General features: G+C 36.6%; 1 pseudogene; it reads left to right on the forward strand.

Annotated features, from left to right (window-relative positions):
- The first annotated feature begins 508 nt into the window (after positions 1–508).
- Positions 509–15,275, forward strand: part of LOC112305759 (tigger transposable element-derived protein 1-like) — an 88,530-nt pseudogene continuing 73,763 nt past the window's right edge.

Consider the following 15,275-nt stretch of genomic DNA (forward strand, 5'->3'; position numbering starts at 1 on the left):
TTAATAAAGCTTCTTCAGTGAATGAATGAATACATTATTTTGTATCTCATATTGCAATTTTACCAAGTGCTCTTATTGCTCATTATCTAATGCAGAAGGATAAAATATTAAAGTTGAAGGCACATTAGAGTTAGCTCTAATCCATTGGTTCCCAACTGGGATGATTTCGTACCCCAGTGGATTTTTGGCAAAACCTGGAGACATTTTTTTGGTTGTCTCCTGTGGGTGTCACTGACATCTAGTGGGTAGAGGATAAACATCCTATATAATTCACTGTGTAGTGCCCACAAGAAAGAATTATCCAACTAACATGTCAATAATACTGAGATTGAGAAACTCTTCCCTCATTTTATAAATGAGATAACTGAAATACTAAAAAGTTAAAATTTTCAAGGTAAACTTCAACTCCCATGATTCTGCATAATAAGTTGATTCTTAGTAAATCTTGCAGAGGAGATGGAACTATTTTTCACATTTTATAAGTGAGGAGACTAGAGACTTGGGTAAAATGATAGACAGTGTCACACAAGAAGCCGAAGTGATGAGACTTGGGGCTACTGCATGTCAGGTATGTATTTAGGAGGATAGTGGGCCCAGAGTGATTCATGATATGCAGAGGAAGAAATTTTCCATTATTTTCTGTTTTCTAAAGGCCCTGGTCATCACTTGCCAAGCTCTGTGAATGTTCAGTAGCACTCATTATTGGGGATTTGCAACCAATAGACTACTGAAAAACTTCAGGATTTATATAATTTTGGGAAAACTGGGCAGCCAGACTTGCTTTCAGTACCAACTACCTGGCATGTAGAAAGTTCTCATTAAATAATTCAGTGAAAGATGGTCACCTTCCACTGTACTAGCCATGGCTCCTATAGGATGGTTTTACTGCCTGTAGGCATTGATTGTCTGGGAAGACTGCAGTGTGGCTTGCTCCCAGAGCTTCACAGACCAGGAAAGCAAAAGATTAGTCTCAGAAGTCTTACCGAATGCCCATGCATGACATGTCAGGGACCAGTTCTCTTGTATACCTTTACAGGCTTTTCCATCAGCGGTCTGGTCTCTTGCAGAAGAATGCGTTTCAGCAGGGACCTAGCAGGCTGGGCCTGTATCTCCTGCTCCATTCTCAGCCTCAGGGAGACATCTTGTGTGGGGATATGCTCCCTCAGTAACTCATGTTTCATTCTCTTTTCATTCTAGCTATTTCTGCCTTATTCCCCTTGGATAAATCCTTTTGAAAACAAATTTATCTTTCTCATGGGACAAGGGAATCAAAGATACAGCCCTGGATAACCTCTTGAGATGGATACTAGGGAAGAGAATTTCCATTACTTTGCAGTGAGCCCCCTCCTCCCCATATAGATGTGGCCATATCTTTGCCAGATTATTTTCTCAAATTCATTTTTTAATACATCATGGAAGCATGAATTTAAAGAATATATTTTCAGTTGGTTTTTTTTTTGTTGTTATATTGCTTTCATGGTCGAAAAGCTTAAAGCTGTACACTTCTAAGTATGTATAGCCTGACTTCATTGTATTTATATCAGAGTAAAAACAAATATTATCCACATGGGTAGATATGTACTCTCAGACTGCAAAAGAAAGTTATACTGGTTTTCAAACTGCCTTAATGACAGGTAAGAAAATAGTACATGAAGAAAAATTAAAGGGAACTTTTGAAGTAGAAGATAAAGAGGAATATTTCACAAGTACTTAACTTTTTTGTGCACACTGATTTATTAAGAAACTCATTTGTATTAGATCTAAGGAAAACACCACAGCAAGCAACCTTCCTGAGAATACCTTAATGGCATTTTCTTAAGCTATAAAGGGTCCCCTGGAAGAAATATGTTATGTATACATTTGTTTGAGGATAACCACACATATCCTCAAATATGAGAAAGTGGCTTTCTTGTAGCCAGATGTTCTCTTGTTGCTTTATGGTATTAGTTTCAATATATAATTTTCATAAAAGAAGCTATGTTAAGTGTCCAATACTTTAAATCATACTAATCAGTTTTATCATCAGAGGTTATTTATTATCTATTTATTCCTCATAAGGTTATTTTTGAAATAATAAATATACCATTTCCCAAAGTATGTTCTTTTTTCATAAATCCTTTTAAGGAAAATATTTTCTCTGTGCTCTTGTTGCTGTATTCCTATAACTCATGTGTTTATTTTTTATTTCAGACATTTTATACAGAAAATCTGTTCTAAGTGGGCAATAAAAGGAAAAATACAAAAACATAGAAAGCACATTAGAAGTGAATAATGTTTTCTTCTGTCAACAATTTGATTTTTCTGAAACTTTTCTAGGGCAAAATTGAAGTATTTAATGGAGGCATAATTATATATTATTGCCACTAGGGACAAGTTGACATTTGTCTCAAATTTTCATGATGGATACAACTGAGGGATAGTCAACAATAAAATAATACATTTTTTGTGCACATGTTTCAAAACTCTTCACTGTGCTTTGGTAGATAAATACTTAGCATCAAGTGCAAGATGGGCTTCAAGTAACTGGAGATTAAGTGACAGACAGGCGACATCTTTGTTTTCTGTTTCACCCAGAGCGTATCATTGAAGCATTTCTCAGTCCTTACCAAGCTATCAGACATATTATCTCACAGGGAATATATGTTAAAAAATTGATGAAAAAATATCTTTCATTAATAATGTTAGTTTTAATTGTTTTTCTTTTCATATTCATATTACTTAAAAATTCAGTCTTTCCCAGAAGAATGAAATTGCTTAAAAATTGAATTTACAAGCATGATCTTTGAAAAAGCAAAGGCAGCAGGGCTGTATTTCCAGTTATCTTAGGTCCGCGCATGCTTCCGCAAGTGGTAGAGGTATAAATGTTTCCTCCCACACAATTACTTATGACCTACATTTTGCGATATCCTTTTGGTAATGAATAGATAGCACTTCCTTTCCTAATTGCAAATTTCAATTTAACATAAAGAATCACTTAAAATTTGCATTTCAAAATAATATAAAAAGTTATTAAGATTTCTCTGTTAGCTATCCCTATTGTAACTAGCACTTATCTCAACATCAATGTTACACAAAAGTTCAGACATGCATACATTAGTGATTCAGTAAGGTTTTTTACTAAAATTTGCTAAAAATTGCTCAGTTTTATCTCCCTGCACACCCTCACTTTTCTACCCATATTAAAACAAATTTAGGCAATCTCCCCTTACCCACTAAGTCCGAGTCTCCACTGTCTTAGAGAAACCCTGTTTTCCTGGCCAAAGTTCAAGAACCTAGGCCCATGCCTGTCTGAGCAAGGAACTGACCTGGCCTCGAGCTGTTGGTTCAGCAATGGGCACACGCTTCTACATGAATAAATGAGCTTCGAGGGAACATTTACTGAGGCCTCTGCCATTGGCAGTCCTTTACTCTTGGGGGAGGATTTTTGGAAAAGACTATTTCTCTTTATTTCTGGATACTGTTGCATGCAGATATTAATCCTAGATCTACAAAGGCCTTCTTGCTACCTGTTGTAGAACAGAGGCAGTAGGCAGGGGAGGGCAAAGCTAAGATGCTTCAGACAGGTGCAATTAGAACACTTATTAAATCACGTCTGGTTCCATCCCTCCCCCTGGATTATTTTTCTTTTTATATATCTTTTTTTCCTTTTCTATATCTTTATATATATGTACATTTTTTCTTTTTCCTTAAAAATTGTATACTTATAGTATTTAATAGGCAACATTATTTTAAAAGTCTTTAGCAACAGCATCCTAAAAGAGCACATGCTAAAGTTTTTTTCCATTTAAAATATAAAGTAGTTTTTAATGGGTACATGCAGTAGGCCAAATTGTGGTCTCAAAGATATGTTCATATCCTAACCCCCTGTGAATATTACCTTACCTGGCAAACGATGTGATTAAGTCAATGATCTCAAGAGGAGGTGCTTATTCTGGATTAAACATGTGGGCCCTAAATGAAGTCACATGCATCCTTTTAAGAATCAGATAATTTTGCCAAAAACACTCAGACATGAAAGCTGTGTTGAGAGAGATGTGGCCACAAGCCAAGAAATGACAATAGCTATTGGAAACTAGAAGAGGCAAAGAATAGATTCTGTCCTCCAGCCTCCAGGGCACAGCCCTGCTGACACCTTGATTTTGAGTCGGTGAAACTGATTTTGGATTTCCGGCCTTCAGCATTGTGAGGATAAGTTTCTGTTATTTGAAACCACCAAGCTTATGGTAATGTTTTACAGCAGCCACAAGAGACTAAAATAGTGTGCTATTACTAATGATGTATAATGATGAAATTTAATATTTTATTAAGAAAAAGATAAATGTTTGCTGCGTAGGTATGAAATGGGCGTAGCAGATAAATGAAAGGTATCATTAAAAGGTCAGTAACTCAGAGAAAGCCTGAACACTATTAAAAACATCCAATTTAAATTCTGGGAGAAGGTTTTGCTAAAGATAAAAAATACCATGTGCTCAGTTGAGGGATCCAGTCCAACACCAGAAGTTAAGAATGAGTCATTGGCAATGGCAGTGAGCTTATTAGATGTGGTAAATGTTTTCAGGACAGCTATACAGGAAATTGAGAATTATTAATATTTAATGATTCATTTTATGCTTGGCAGGCAACCTACCTGGGTATAGTCAAGTTCACCCACAGAATAATTTTTTTCAGCTCTTGGAAATATTTTGATTGTTGTGTATATGGTAATAGAATTATTTTTAACCCACATATTTGAAACTGTGACTTTGGATAGACAGAGATCTTCTGAAATATTTATATCAGTATCCATTCTTATAACCTCAAAATAGACAAGTGTAATTAATTAAATATTTATATTTTACTTTATTGCCTCATGAATTTAAAATAAAAGCTATAATAAAATCCAATAGCTTTTTTTTTAACTAGGCATAAAAAGAAGTAACTTATAATTGGGAATGGAGAATTTTTTTTTCAACACTATGACAGTTTATGACATAAATGCCTTAGCCATCTAGGTGATTTTTCACACTTTCTTTTACACCTTATAAAATTGTTCAATTAGTTAGTCAAGTCATCAGAAGCTAAACTTGTTTCTATGTATATTGCTGTAGTTCTATCAATCTTTCATTTTTTAATTATAAAAATGGGAATTAAAGACATTCCTAACATATCAGGGGAAATAATATTCAAATAGATGAATGGGAATTAAGACAATAGTTCAAATAAATATTCACTTGGCTGTTTCTTAAAAAAGGTAAATATTACTGAACATCTAAAGAATGTAGATACCAAAGCCAGTGGAATGAAGGAGAGGCGGCCCCTGCCCCAAAGTTCCCAGAGCCCCATGGGGGTTGGAGAGGTGCAGATGCCTGGGTTATCTCCTCCAGGTTGTTAGCTCCCTCACTGCTCCCTCACTTCAGCCACACCAGCCTCCTTGCTTTTCCTCCAACAGCTTGACTATATTCCATCTTTATTGCTTTGTACTTCCCATTTCCTATGCCTACAATGCTGTTTTTTCTACATCTTAGGTCAGATTCTCCCAGAAGTACACTCAGAGCCAAGGACTCAAGTGCAAGTAATGAGGGAAGGGAGGCACTAGGGAAGTGCCTTCCCACTGGAGCAGGAATTGCATGGGGCGGAGGAGCTGGACTTTTGTACCTTTACACCATTTGGTCATTGGCTTTGCATGCTTGAGGGGAAAAAAAGGAGAGGGTTAATGGAATCTCCTAGACACTTGCTCTCTACACCTAAGAGAAATCATCTAAAGAAAGCATGATACTGTGATATATAATAAGAAATATATCATTGATTTTCCTCCCATTCCTAGCATAGAGCTCCTAAAATTGTTGAAATTTGTTAAGTAATACGAGTGACAAAGATGTCTTGATATTCATAACAAGCCTCTTTAACACACCTGAATTTATATTAGTGAGATAAGTTGGAAAGTAAGCGTTGGGCCTGGTCGTCAGAAGGACCAACTGTGTGGTTAGAGGATTGGTGCTTTCAGTCCTGCCTTCTAAACCTCTTGGGAGAGGAGAGGAGCTGGGGCTTGAGTTCAGTCACCCACGGACACTGAGTTAATCAATTATGCCATTGTGATGAAGTCTCCATAAAAATCCAAAAGGATGGGGTCAAAGAGCATCTGGGTTGGTGAACACATGGAGATTGACGGAGAACGGCATGTTCTGAGAGCACGGAAGCTCCGTACCCTTCCCAGACACCTGCCCTGTGCTTTTCCATCTGGTTGTTCTTGAATTGTGTCCTTTTTATAATAAACTGGTAATCTAGTAACTAAAATGCTTCTCTGCGTTTAGTGAGCAGTAGGTCATGGGAACCTCTGATCTATAGTCAGCAGGTCAGAAGTACAGGTAAGAATCTGGACTTGTGACTGGCATTTGAAGTGGGGCCTGAGGGGACAGTCTTGTAGGACTGAGCCCTTAACCTGTGAGATATGATGCTATCTCCAGGTAGGTAGTGTGAGAATCAAATAGTTTGGTGGTGTAGAAAAAAACACCTATCAGAACTGGGGAAGGGTTCTGCTGTGAGTCATGTGTGTTAAATACTAAGAAGCTGGGATCTGGGCCCTAATCCAAGGACACCACGCATGTCTGCAGGGTGTGCTCTCTCACTGTCCTGGTCTCCGTTCTGTGCTCCACATCACAGAGGACTTCCTTTACTCCCTGTTGAAAGTATGCACTCATACTTGCTATCCATTTACCTTGATTTATGTTTCCATCACAGCACTCATTAATTGACAGCATTATATATTTCTTTGTTTATTTTCTGTGTCTCTTCCCACACTGCCTCCACTATAATCTCTATGAGGGTAAGAACTTTGTTTTTTTGTTTGTTTGTTTTGACTTTGTATATACAGATTTTAGGCCAGCCTGGTTAAAAATTGTTCAAAAATAATTGTTGAATGTGTGAACCAAAATAAAGAAGGTAAATGGAAGCAAATTCAAATGGTAAGAAATGGGGGTGATTTGGAAATAGCATAGGAATTGCAGTTTTCGAACTGCAAGCTACAGCAAGCTGCAAGGAGCCCACTAAGGATGTGGGGTGAGCTGTACTAATGGGTGAGGATTGGAAACAGGGGGACGTCCAGCCTGAATCTCAGAAGTAAGTTCATTGACTTGAGGATGGGGAGAAATTTCTTGGCAGATGCTCATTGGTCAGGAGATAAGTCATGGCTTTCTGTAAATCAGGCAATTATGGGATATCTCTCACTTCTTAAGTTTGATTTTTTTGAGGGTGCATGCATGAGATTCATTATTTCATATTCTTCAGTTCCATTTTGGATTGAAATCCTTTCACAGATGAATAAATAAATGGACTATGATGGCACAGAGAGTGGCATAAACAATTTTCGGGTAGATTCAATGTTATTAGAGAAGATTTCCAAGAATATTTCCAAAATTCTCTTCCAAACATGAAGAGAATTTTACCCTTTGCATCAGTGTAAATGGACCTGGAGAACATTATACTAAGTGAAACAAGCAAGTCAGAGAAAGACAAATACCATGTGATTTCACTCATATGTGGAACAAAATGAACTAACAAGCAAAAGAGAGACAGATTCATAGAGAGCAGGCTGACAGCTTGGAGGAGTCTAGGCAGGGGGTGGAAGGACTGAGTGAAAAAGAAAGAGGACTCATGGACATGGACAACAATGTGGTGATTGCCGGGAGAGGGGGGTATGAGGTGGTTAAATGGTAATAAAAAAAAGTATAATAAAAAATTTTTTTTCCACAACTCCTGGGAATAAAACAGTAAATATGAAAGAAAAAGCCCTCTATTTTAAACCCGCATTCTACTGGGATGAAAGATACATGGCATATTTAGGTAAGTGTACAATTGCAGCATGTCAGCGTGTGGTAATTACCATGGAGGTGCCCCAAGCAGTAAAATAGGAAATCCTAATGGGTAGGGCCTTGGCTGGCCTTATCACTTAGTCTTGTAAGAGAAGGCTCATTGATAAAGTGACATTTTGAAGAGAAAACAGAAAGGAAATTAAGAAATATTCCATAGTTGAGGGAATATATTGTAAAACACTCTGAGGTGAGGATATGCTTCATGTGTTTCAGGGAACAGCAAGAAGGTCCATGTGGCGTCACTGAAGAAGAGGAGAATAGCAAGAAATTGAATCAGAGTAAAAGCAGAGATTTGTGAGCCATCGTCATGGGTTTAGCTTATAGCCTGAGTTGAAATAGTGCACTTTAGTGGATGCGGGAGGCTGCTTAGAAGGCTATTGTAATAATCCATGAAGGAGCTTGGCCTGGTAGTGGCAGTGAAAGTAATGAGCAGGGAAGAAATTCTAGAGCCAACAGGAGTTGCTTGTTGATAGGTGGTTGCAGAGAATGAGAAAAAGAAAGGAGTCAAGGTTATCAGTGAGATTTTGGCCTGAGAAACCAGAAAGAAGAAGTGGCTATGAACTGAGATGGGGAAGGTAGAAAGTTTTTGGGAGGATATCAGGAATTCATTTTTAGACTTGGGCTAAGCCCCAAAATTAAAAGACTAAAAGAATCAAGCCTGGTCCTTAAGTCAGAGGTCAAGTTTACAAACACTGAAGCTTTGGGAAGAGATTCCAGCTGGGAGCACAGTGTACCTCAGGGACTGATAGGAGTCCATAATGTAAGTGCATTAGGCACTCACTGCTCAATCCTCGTGCCCCAGACATTAAATGAACAACAAACTAGAGGAAGCAGTCAAGGGATGACTTATCTTCTGGTGCAACACTTGAGTTCAATTTCAAATCAGACACCCAACCACCCATGGAGGATATGTAATATGAGGCTGTTATTTACCACTGTTTATCAGAAAAACTGGCTTGAGTTTTTGATTTGATGATTTGTAGCACTTTGACAAAAATATTATAGATAAATGGCCAGTTAAATATAGTCAAGCTGATATGCTTTTTGACTAGACCAAAATGCCCCTTCTCTGGGTGAATATTTGGTGTTATGTAAATACACTGTAAAAGTCAGCAGCACCCAAGGCTGTGTTGTTCACGTCTGCATCTGTAACCAGATGTTTGTTTTGCAGTGAGTACTTATGTTTATTTTTGGCTGCATTTTATATGCATAAAACAACCAATTCTGATAGTTATATTTTTTATTTTAATTATTGCTTTTACTCTTTTCTGTTTGGTACAGGGGGACCTTGGAGTTTCTGAATTATTGGTTAACAAACAGTAAAATATCAGCTTAAATGGAGTCATATACTTCTATTTTTAGTAGAACTCGTATTTGTACTACTATAAATGCACAAATCAATGTGTTAACTGAGATGAAATAATCTAGTGACATTGAATGGTGATTTGGTGGGGACTTTTTTACTTTACTTTGTCAAAGCAGGGCACTTCACTGCCAGTCATTTCCGGACTGTGCACCTGGTTTCACCACATCTCTCAGTTCTTTCCAAAGCAGTCTTCCCTTTGCCCAGTCCACCACTGTTTGGTCTTTCCCTTTCTTCATCCGTATTAACAAGAATTGTTCAAAAGCATATCAATAAACATTAAGTTTATCCTTAACATTCCTAGCTCTGTTATTTAAATTCTCTCAGGTGGATCTACCATTTGCATTTAATCTGCTTTTCTTTTCTCTGCTCTATTATATTTGATCTTTAGTTATTTGGAAGTTATTTTTCTTCAGGAATTATGGCCCTTAGAAATTAGAACTATCACCTTCCTAGTAGTCAAGTATAACTAGATAGATGAATAGAGTCATATCTTCAAAAATATTAAAATCAGGCTTATCCTTTTTATTACTTATTTTGAAATCAATTATTAGAATCAGAGCTACTAGTAAGCATGGTAGAGTACTGGTACTTTTCTTACTTTCACTTCCTTAGATCATTTTAAATAGGAAAAAAAAGACTGAAAAATAAGGAACAGTAGCATCACTATTCCATAAACTATGAAGAATATCCACCAGACTAAAACTTGGACTGAATCACTGAGATTTGGCAAACAGCTCTCTAGATCCCTCTGTAACATAACACTTCTCTGAAAGAAAACAAGAGAGTCCAGAAAAATAGTATCCATATAAACATACACACACAGATTTTTACAAAGCAAGAAAAGAAAGAATGAATGCAAGACGTTCCAAATGATCAAAAATTCTGTAAAACAATTTAGTAGTTGCACAGAAATTCTATTTTCCTCACATATGACTCAAGGATATTTTCACTAGAAGGTGGAGAAATCTTACAAGTGAAAGTGAAAGAGATGAACAAAACAACAGAAAAGCAACATGAGTAAGTCACAAAGAAGAAATACAAATGACTGAGCAGCATAAAATCATTTAGCATCCTGATGTGGCCAGGAAACTAAAGAGTAGAAAACAGGTGAAGAATCTCATGGGAAATTTAGGGTCAGACATGGATGGGATATACTATTTCTGCCTATATTTCCTTTTCCAGACTTGTCACGTGACTCCACCGAGATGCAATGCAACTGCAAACTTTATGTAGTCTTATTAATAATTAAGTAATAAACCTAAATATCACCATACCCTGGTATACTATACATTAATTTAAAAGGAGACAATAGATCTATATACTCTGACATGGAAAGTAGCCAAGATAATATTAAGAAAAAATAATTTTAAAACAATGTATATTTCATGAACCCATGAAACTAGGATTACAATAAGCTAGAGAGACACTTTTACAAATGTAGGACTTTGTCTTTTGTCTCTTTAATAACATCTCTTCAGTGAAAACTCTTGTGATACTTTTATAAAATACATTTGAAAAGTAGTCTAATTCATTCTTATTGTTATCGTTATCACCATTAGCATGATAATGATAATTCTTAGTATTTATAGAGCTATAGAGTTTTTGAGGATGCAAAACGTTTTTTTAGTTCATTTGATATTTGTTGGAGGAAACAAGGGAAACTATTTCTATAATGCATGAAAGAGATACTTTTAAATTTAAGAACTAAGTGAACTTCCAAAGTCACATAGTTACCAAGTGGTGACAATTTCACAGCGTTTTGAGTTTCTAATACAGGAAAGCTGTTAAACAAATGATAATTGTCAGTCATTTCAGAAGCAACTACAAATATCAACTGATTAAATTCTTCAAGTGTCTAGGTATTATTACAGTAAGAAACTGTACTCTTTTTAAAAAAAATTATTTACTTTTAGAGAGAGGAGATGAGGGTGAGAAAGAGAGGGAGGGAAACGTGTGAGAGATGCCTCTCCCAGCTGAGGACTGGGTCCTCAACCCAGACACGTGCCCTGACTGGGAATCCAACCTTTCAATTTGCAGACTGACACTCAAGCCACTGAGCCACACCAGCCAGGACAGAGAGTGTGCTCTTAAAAAAACCAAACAAAACAACAATGACAACAACAACAACAAAAACCCCATGAAAACATGAATATCAAAATTGTGTTCTGATAGCTGCATTAATTGAATCTCCAACCCAACCCAGCCGCTGGGGAATTCCTGCTGGCTTTATCTTTTTATTTAATGTTAGTGTTAGGAGGTGCCATGCTGATTATTTTGATGTATTTTCAACTCTACTAATTACATGTCTCTTAGGCAAATCAATCACCATTTAGAGATAAAAATCTGTTTATGCCAAGCTCATACTCTCTGCTGACAATTTCAGTTCTTTGCTGAGGCCATATGTCAATACCATCATTGAAAACCTTTGAAGCAGATATTTGCAAATAGCATTGTACTTGGTGCTATTCGGAGCAAGTTAAAACTTATTGGATCTTGTATCTGAGGAGTTTAAAACAGAAGAGGGAACAATGAGCTAGACAGAAAGTAAGAATTAGAAATTTAAGAGTGTGACAAACTGTTCAAATATTTTTAAAAAATCCCTTGCTTTTAGCAAAATATAGGTTTTTCAGAACATTAGGCTACAGGTCTCATGCTTCAAAGTGGGGGGAAAAGATTTTGAAAGCTTGTTTTCCTGAATGTAAGCCAAACTAAACTTGCATGAGATATTTTTTCCTTCTATAACTGTGTCCTAAACTGTTTCAATCAGTGGCAGATCTAGACAACTATTCATTAGCTATTCTGAAGACTAGAAAGATTTCTAGAGATATGATTAGTAGGGAGGATATGCCTATTATCGTAGCTCAGAGTGTACGTGTAAGCCCGGGGAGCCGCACAGCTCCAGAGCTGTGTTTACTTCTTTCAGGTCTGCCAAATCCATCCCTCTCCGTGTGATCAGCAAATTGCTGCTTGTGCCTTGCTCTGTACTTTACTAAATTTGATGATAAGACTATTTTACTTCCAGCTGGGATTTTTGCCGATTACTTAAAAAATATTATTTCCTGAAAAAAATCTTGCTATTTTTAACTACAGAAGTTTTTATACTTGCATAATTAAGAAAAATTATTCAGAGATAATTCTCTTGTATTTTTGCTTCATTTACAAATGCATTTTGGGCAATTGAATTCCCAAGATGGAATAGTAAAGGCCGTAGTGATCATCAACCATTTGTCTTTTTTGTTGCTGTTTTGTAACATTGTCCGTGGTAGGTCTTTCTCTATCTAAATCATCGTTTTATTGAGCTGTTCATTCCCCAGCATGATTGTACCTTGAATTTGGTCAAGCTTTGTGGAAAGATTTACAGATTGAACAATGAGGTCGAGGTGTGCCAAAATAGAAATAAGTATAAGCATACATTTTAAAACCTCACCAGTCATGAAATATTTTTTCCAAACACCTATTTATATTTTGGGGCCAGCTTCATTGACATGTCTGTTTATGTGAAAGCCAATATAATATTAAACCAAAGTGTTTCAGTGGCTTTATTATTATATTATTTTATCTACTCATATACTAGAGTTTCTGGAGTTAATTTGAAGGAATATTTAAGTTTATGACTTAATTATTTATTTATTATTTATGTTACCTAATAGTAAATGGAAAATTAAGTCTTTAGAAGCCAGCTGTAGGGATGTCATCTTCTGGAAATACATACTGATTTAGTGTACAGCAATTTAGCTAGTAATGGGGCAAACGCTACTGTCTCTTGGACCTGGGATCATGTAAGATACAGATTCTCGATGAGAACAATACCATTCCCAAAGAAATACCAATTTGTTCTTGGTAGGGAAGAGGAGTAAAAAATACTTTTATTATAGCAGCCTGTGGCCTTCCAAGCTCAATCCGATCCTACAAAGTTTTATTTTGTGGTACAAACATATCTAGGAGATGGTGTGGTTTAGGTTCCAGACCAACACAATAAAGAAGCAAGTCACAGTTTTTTGGCTGGCGGAGGGTCTTGCGTTTCATTTCTAAAGACTAAAGCACCTGAAGAGTGCAATAAAGTGAAGCAGAATGAATCAAGGTATAACTATATTTGAATTCTCTCATGGGATTCTCTTGGGTCTCACAAATGACATGGGCATTGAGTTCTTGGAGGACACAGACATGTTTGCAAGATCATTGCCACAACATACTGATGAATAGATGGCTGTGATTGGAGGGCTTCCTCTTGATCATTTGCTCAATCCAGAAGTCCTGTCAGGAGAGGTAGCCTACGGTGCCTACTGGATGCCCTTGTCTGTCTTTTGGATCTGTTGGTTTATGTTCGATTCCCATTACTTTTGTGTATGGATGGCTCTTGGAATTGAATAAAAAATAGCGTATATTTTATTATTTAATTCTACAACATTAGTAAACCCAGAATTATGTTGAGTGTCCAAAAATAAGAAAACAAACTCTGTAATATCTTAGAGACTTTAATGCCTTAGAAACACTTCAAACTTTCAGACTGAACTCTTATTGTCCTTTCTCTAACCTCTTCCTTTGTTCTTTCCCTGACTTTCTCCTGTCAGTATTTTTTTAAAGATTTTATTTCTTTATTTTTAAAAAGAGGGGCAAGGAGAGATAAAAAGAGGGAGAGAAACATCAATGTGAGAGAGAAACATTAATAGGTTGCCTCTCTCATGCGCCCTGACTGGGAATCTAACTGGCAACCTTTTGCCTTCCGGGATGATGCCCAACACACTGAGCCACTCCTGTCAGGACCCTTTTCAGCATTTTGTAGAAATAGTTACCCAACTGCTTGAGCTGGGTTGTTGAGTCATCTTCCACTCTTCCTGTTACTTCCTTTCCATTTCAAATTCAGCAGCAAGTATTTTTGTTTTCCCTGCCACCCTTCGTCACATGGAAGTACCCATCCAAGTGTGGTGTCCTTGGTGTCTCAGCCGGAAAATCGCCTTTTGAGTCCCTTTCAAACTATTCTGTTGAGAGAAGTTCCCCCCTTCAATATACATCCTTTTTATTTTCTCTAACTTGGCATCCAGTTTGTTCTTTATATCATCTACCACTGTTTGTTACTTTTATTTATTTGTTTCCTTGGCTTTAGTCTATCTCCTCCACAAATATCATAGTATATCTTAGTATATCTTTAGTATATCTTCCAGTAAACTGGAAGCTTCATGAGTAGGATTCTCTTCTTTGGTTTATGTTGCTTCAGTGTGTTTGGCTCCAATGATGCCTCACAGTGGGAAACCAAGGAATATGTCACAAAAAGTTATCTCCAGACAAGGACAGTAGCGTTCACACAACTCTACTTCATAAACTGCTACAGAAAAGAGCTTGTAGATATGAGGCTTCATTGACTTATCTGCAGTGCTAGAAAGTGATGTATTTAAACTTAGCAGTTCTTGAAACTCAAAGTTTGTGAAGGCATCATGAATGATTGAGACAAAAAAATATTATAAACTTTCTGTAGTTTTTTTTTCTTTTCTAAAAAGTGCAAACATGTAACACTGACTTTATTATACAATTTTTTTGTATAATTAGTTGGCTTTATTATAAAATTCAAATATATATAATATAACATATAATATATGTGATTAATTTGGTGATTCAGGGCACCTTAATTATATGGACTGTTGTCCTTAGAACGTCTGAAACCAAGGTGTCAAGAGAGACCCAGAGAGCAGCAATTAGGATATATGGGTGTGACCAATAAGTATGAAGTACACAGAAAGGAAGGTTGAGTTCAATGTAAATGCTATGTCAAGAATAATAAGGGCTCCAAGCAGCAGGTTTTGATTTGATTTGATTTACAGAATGACTTTCATCAAGAAATCAGCAAAAAGAAATGTTGGTGAGGATGTGGAGAGAAGGGAATCTTTCTGCACCATTGGTGGGGATGAGATTGGTGTATCCCCTGTGGAAAACAGTATGGAATTACCTCAAAAAATTAAAAATGAAACTGTCTTATGACTCAGTGATTCTACATCTGGGAATATAGCTGAAGAAACCTGAAACACTAAGCTGAAAGAATATATGCACCCCGATGTTCTTTGGTGTGT

Source organism: Desmodus rotundus, chromosome 2 (assembly GCF_022682495.2).
Source record: "Desmodus rotundus isolate HL8 chromosome 2, HLdesRot8A.1, whole genome shotgun sequence".
NCBI lineage: Eukaryota > Metazoa > Chordata > Mammalia > Chiroptera > Phyllostomidae > Desmodus > Desmodus rotundus.